Genomic DNA, 6,789 nt, shown 5'->3' with positions numbered 1-6,789 from the left:
TTTTGGCAAATTGTGCATTGTTTTGCTTGTTGTGTTACTTCAAATATGCCTGCTTCATACAGCAGATAGTGCTGCCGCCTCAGGTTCAGTGAGCTCCAGGAGTCACACGTGTGCACATGGCTTTCTTTCAGAGAACTAGTTTACTCCCACTGCCCCTAAACATGCCAGTAGGTCCATTCTCTGCGCAGTTGTGTTTGGACAGACGTGTGTGTGTGTGTGTGTGTGTGTGTGTGTGTGTGTGTGTGTGTGTGTGTGTGCGCGCAGTTGTGTGTGTGCAGATGTGTGTGTGTTTTCAGTAGTTTTCAGTACACTGCATGTATTTGACATCAATTTAATTTTAAATATAATTTTATATCCACATGAACATACTTTTACAGACTGAGAATTGGGCATAATTACTATAAGATGTGTAAATACTGGTGTAAAGGAATCAAACTAAATGAACTAGATTTTATACTTACTGTATATACATACATATTTCTTTTTTTCTTTAGTACTTGTTATTATAGTACATTAATTGAATAATGTTTTGCTAGAAGCCACAGATTGATTTTACACCGTGGTGGTTATTGTTAGCTTTGATTACAAGTTATCTGAGTCTAAATTCTGTGTCATTCAGAAGTTCAGAGGAAAATGTCCTGGATAAAGCGTCCAGGAAGGATATAGTAGCTGGATGGTTTGAAGATTAGAAATAAATCACCTGGTGTTTATCCAGTCTTCAGCTGTCCAGTTTGGGTGAGTGTGTACTCATGATAGCCATAGATTCTTGTTCTGGGTTGACAGCAGTGGAACCTGAAGTGTTCTTCTGTAGGTTTTATGTGTATGTATATGTTTTTAATGTGAGTTCTGATATGATTTTCTGCTCACCACGGTTGGAAAGAATGTTTGAGTTACTATAGACTTCCTGTCAGCTCAAACCTGTCTCATTTTACTCTGAACTTTCTCATAAACAATGTCTTTCAGCCTGCATTATTTCAGCTCACATGATGTACTAGAGACTGCTGTGTGTGATAATCCCAGTTTCTCTGACACTGAAACATTACTTGAAGTCCTCCAGCTGTGTCTGTATGAGTTAATGCATTGTTGTTGTTCTGCCACATGATTGATAAATAGGATAACTATATAAATGAGTGCACGGGTGTTCCTATTAAAGTGGACAGTCAGTGTATGAATCGGATCATTTAATCTGAATGACCATGTAATCTGAATGACTGAGCTGATGTCAAAGTTAAATCCTAGATATACAGTATGCACACACTAATTCTGTATTACTGCACCAGTTATTAAACTATTAAAACCTTTACACATTATTCTGGGCATCTAATGCCCTACTCATAGCTCATTGTGTTGCTTAGCAACCACAGATATTATTAACATATTTAACATGCTGCATTGCTTGGAGCAAGAATTATTTATTACAAATCTTACTCATAATACATATTTTATTCTTTCCATCTACATATATGTGGATATCTGTTTATTTATCTTTGTCTCTTTGATTATTTGAGAAGAGAGGATATTTAATTAATTCATATAAATTCCAGAAAGTTTTGCTGAGACACACCAAAAATACTGTATGTGATTTATTGATTTTAATTAGATTTAATATGTAATACGATTTCAGTGCAAATATAAACATGAAATCTTTAGCGATTTGATTTGTATGACACCATTTTTTATCTTCATTTTTTTTAAAGCAGTGTACATAGTAATTCTTCTCAATATATTATTTGTAGTAGTAATAGTAGTATATTTACTATTTAGTATATTTAGTATATTTCGTATATTTCAAGCCATGCCTATACATTTGTAGCCTATTTGTGAGATTTTAATAAAAAATAATTCTCATAAAATTAGACTATAGTTTCCCCAGGTTTGTAGTTTTCCACCACCCCCCTCCTCCCCTCTCACCTCCAATTACTCTGCTTTAACTTTAAACACAGTTTGACCATTATGGCCCATGGAACAACAAACTTTGCACATGGCCTCACCGTCCTTTCCATTATACTTCCAGCAAAGAACAGCCAAACCTCAGAAACTGAGCATACACACACAGTCTCTCTCTCTCTCTCTCTCTCTCTCTCTCTCTCTCTCTCTCTCTCTCTCTCTCTCTCTCTCTCTCTCTCTCTCTCTCTCTCTCTCTCTCTCACACACTCTCTCACTCTCACACACATACACATATTTCTGCAAGGTCTACAAGTCCAAAATGATAAGAGAGGGCCTTCATATCTTTATCTTTTGCCTTCATAGCTTATCTGAGAAGTTTGTTTCCCCTAACACACATGACCACAGGCAAAAAGGCCAGACTGGGATAAGTATTGACCCCTGTGTTGATTGGACATTTCGGTACCAATAGATTCAATTGCAAAAGCTTCTCAGATAAAATCCAAGACGGATACTTTCCAGACCTTGCATAACCTTTCTAAAAGGACTCCGTTATTCCGGTGGCAAAAATTTGAGGACTTAATGGATGTCCTCCTTTTATATTTTTTTCCACTTTCTCTGAGAAGTGTGCCGTCTACTAGTCTGGACAAGAATAAGCTTTCCTCACTTCATCAAGCGGAAGAGATATCGATAGGGATCAAGGAGCTCTCTCCAGAAAGTCTTTGAATGTTTTTCATGGAGTTTTTTTCGTGCTAGGAGCTGGTCAGTGAAAAGCAGCAGAGCTTCACAGCTCATACTGACTGATAAGATACTTTGGCAAGTCAGGCATCAGGAAACAGAAATGAAGTCTGCTGTGGTCACATAGCTACAGGGGAGTCCTTACCACACAGACTGTATTCTTGTACTTTACAGTGTATATGCGATGCCTATAGTGAAATATATATCTTGTATATCTTTAACTAGTAAAATTATTTGTGAATATGGCGTCAACTACTATATATAAAAGTATATTTAAGAAATGCATATGGTCTACATCCATCTGTCAAACTATTCTCTACACTCCTTTTCCTAATGTGTCATGGGGAACCTGGAGCCTATCCCATGAGACAAAAAACAGAGTACACTTTATACAGAATGCCAGTCTATCACAGGGCACACACACACACACACACACACACACACACGTTCACAGACTACTGACATTTTAGAGATGCCAGTCAGCCTACAATTTTTGCCTTTGAACTGAGAGAGGAAACTGGAGTAACTGGGAAAACCCCTGAGGCATGGGGAGAACATTCAAGCTCCACACACACATGGTGGAGGCCAGAGTTAAACCCCGACCCTGGAGAAATGAGGCAAACATGCCAACCAACCCACTGTGCCTAATACTAATCTAATATATATATATATATATATATATATATATATATAATTTGTAATATAGATTGTCCCTCTCAGCCTGCACAGTTCTGAGCGTGACAATTACAGTGAGTTAAAAAGATTAAAAGTTGCTGCTTAAATGTTTTGATTCGAATTTAATGAATGTGCCTTAATACATTTAGTACATGCACACGTGTCTCCTCACTTGTCCTATCGTTGTATTTCCCAATGTTCTTTGTTTAGCCCTTGATTAGTTTGCCACTTTATACCTGGCTGTGTTTCAGTCACATTATGAAGTTATACTGTACATTGTGTCTCAGTAATTTAGAGCTTGACAAGAGGCAATCATACACGGCTGAGTGCCGCTGTTATACAGCCAGGATTGATGTTCCTGAGCCTGGAGCAAACTCTCCTGTGTTGGCCCTAAGCGTGGAGTTGTGCTTTCAGGTCAAGTATATATTGAATTTCATTTCTGCTTCGTGAAGTTCCAATTTTCCTACACAACATCTAAGACACCACAGTGCTTATTCCTGTGCAGTAATTCCCTGTGGAGGCTCTCAGGACCTCTTGGACTGGGGTTTCACAGGGGATCAAAGCTGTTTATTCCGGTTTAAATCACGCATGAATTTACAAAGCATTTTTATAAGCATTTGATTAAAACAGTCCATCTGTTTGGCGATGGTAAATCTTTGTACAAATCAGCTTAATCTCTAGCAATTCATGCACTTGGCAATGTGTGAGCGACTGTGAAGCAGTGTCCTGGTCAGTCTGAACCTCTTTTGTAATGACAAAGAGGACGATTACTCTGAAGAGTTCCACAACATTCCAGGTATCGTATCATCTATTAGGACAAACACAAATTGATGTCATTGTGTACTTCATTCTTATTGCTAAAACGTTCCATATGAATTGTTAGAAATGGGAGATTGATTTTTAGAAGTATTCACAATGGCAACGTTTGGGGTGAGATTCCACCAGGTGACATGGAGAATTTCTGCATGAAAAAGCACTGACCTCGGGAATTTTGTCACCAGCACCTGGGCATTCTGCTTTCTGCTGGAATTCTCACTAGAACAAAGTTAAGAGATCCTATTACTCCCGTTTTGGAGTCCTTGCCCTTGCCTGCATTTCTTGCTTCATATTTTGGGTTCCTCTACTTTCACCCTGTGACTCCCTGTGCTTTGATGCCTGCTAAGGACTTTTATTATAATTACTTTTATTATAATTTGGCCTAATATAAAACATGCTTTTTACACTTGCCTGGCCTCTAACTACCAAACGAGACCAATCAGAAAGAGCTGTAACAATTTGTTTACAGATTTCCAGCTTTATCCTTCATAACTACCTGATCCATCATGCGGGATGCAATCAGTGCTATGTTCCTGCAAATGTGCAAGATGAGCATCTCTGTCAGCACTCCAGTGAACAACATAATTCCCCTTCTGCCTTCCTATCCAACCAGCTAATTAATCAAAACAATATTCTCTTTACAATTTCAGAGTTTTCTAAGAGAACCACAGGACCCCTTCATCCTCGGCTGTTCCTCACCTCCTTCCACACATCTCATTGTTTTTGGTTGTGTCTCTCTAGAGTCTGTGCTCAGGGGACAAAACTATGTAGTAACATTGAAAGCCTGGGTTCCACAGCTGAGGTGGATTTTGGCTGCTGTTCTTAGTTGAGTTGTTGCAAAACAGTTTGATTATTTATCATCCATATGGGTGCTGCTTTGCATATAAATAATATTTTCAAAGCCAGAGGAATCTTTGTGAATATCAAATATCCAGATCTTATGCTTGGAGGAATTATGGCTTGTGCTTTAATATACAATTACTTTCTCAGAGGGAACTCCTAATACTGGTTATGATCTCTTTATTTAAGTATCTGCTTAGAATACTTCCATAAAAATAAGCTTATTTATGTTTCTCAAAAAAAAAAAAAAAGAAAATGCTACATATATAATTATATAATATTTATTTTTGTGTGTTTTATCATGTTACCTGTCAATTAGCAGCATGACAAGGACACGCTTCTTGTCACTGATAAGCAGGAATGACTTTTAAAGTCCTTACTTGATCACTTTTTTGTCAGCATATTAAAATATTCTTATCTCTCTCTTTTGTAATAATTAATGAGACATAATGAACATTTTCAGAAAGTGGTCTTTATCATAGCCGCTCTAAGAAATGTTATATTTTTCTGTTATTATCTGAGCACGCCGTTGTTTCCTGATTGGTCACCACAATGTGGAAAGACGCATCGCTCCCTGATACATAAAGTGCATAAAACTGTATCACTGCTCTTTGTGTTTTCACCTTCCAGTCCAGTGTCATTAAAATCACTTCATATTGACTCAACCTACATTCACGTGCTTTTTGGGAAATTGTTCTCTGCATTTAACCCATCCAAAGTGCACACACACAGCAGTGAACACACACACACACACCGTGAACACACACCCGGAGCAGTGGGCAGCCATTTATGCTGCGGCGCCCGGGGAGCAGTTGGGGGGTTCGGTGCCTTGCTCAAGGGCACCTCAGTGGTGGCCGGCCCGAGACTCGAACCCACAACCTTAAGATTACGAATCAGACTCTCTAACCATTAGGCCATGACTTTCCCCCAAATAAATAAATAAATAAATAAATAAATAAATAAATAAATAAATAAATAAACAAACAAACAAACAAACAAACAAATAAACAAATGGGGATTTGTTTATTTATTTGTTTATTTATTTGTTTTTGTTTGTTTATTTATTTATTGAAGGAGGGAAGAAATGTACACAGCTTTAGAAAACACGGCTATTACAATGTATAAAGCCAATCGTGGTAGAGCTGGTCAGATTTGAGCTGTGAGGAGCCAACAGTACCACCACTGGAGTGCTGTACCACTGCCTTACAAGAAAATTACACAACAATGAGACTTTTATTTCTTGTGTCGTTTGTCCATATTTGAATTTTTGTTTGTTTGTTTGTTTTTGATATGTAGACGGTTTGGAGACTCCACAGTCTACTGCACTTTATTGTAACATTCCCCTATCATCATACTGATTGTTGCTGTAGCGTTCCTAATGACTGTTTATACTCTGTTATTCTACAATGCTGTTCTTCATACCGTTTGATAGCTTATCAAAGAGTTCAGCTGAACAGAAGTTCGACCCCTTGGCCCTGTGTTTGTCTCTCCCACTGTAGCCACGCAAATCCTGCAGCCTCTTTTTTCAATTAGCATATTCTTAACAGTTGAAGTTAGCCGTGCTCAGGTCAAGTGTCTAGAGGCTCTGGAGCTAATGGCTCTCTGGAATTGAATAGAGGACAAGATCCTGAGTTACAGACTCATACATGATCCCTGGAGGCTGGAGCGAGTCCTCGTGGTAAACTAGTCACTGCATCCACATTAATGATTTATGCATGACCCCCGCTTGGCCTGGACCTCTGCAGATCAGCAGATAGACTTGACAGTGATGCTTCTTATTAAATCCTCCTATATGACATGCTTACATAATGCCTTAAACATACGTTTCTTCAAGAA

The sequence above is a fragment of the Tachysurus fulvidraco genome, chromosome 24 (assembly GCF_022655615.1).
Source record: "Tachysurus fulvidraco isolate hzauxx_2018 chromosome 24, HZAU_PFXX_2.0, whole genome shotgun sequence".
NCBI classification, from domain to species: domain Eukaryota; kingdom Metazoa; phylum Chordata; class Actinopteri; order Siluriformes; family Bagridae; genus Tachysurus; species Tachysurus fulvidraco.
The sequence above is the reverse complement of the archived record's forward strand: the minus strand, read 5'-3'. Positions refer to the sequence as shown.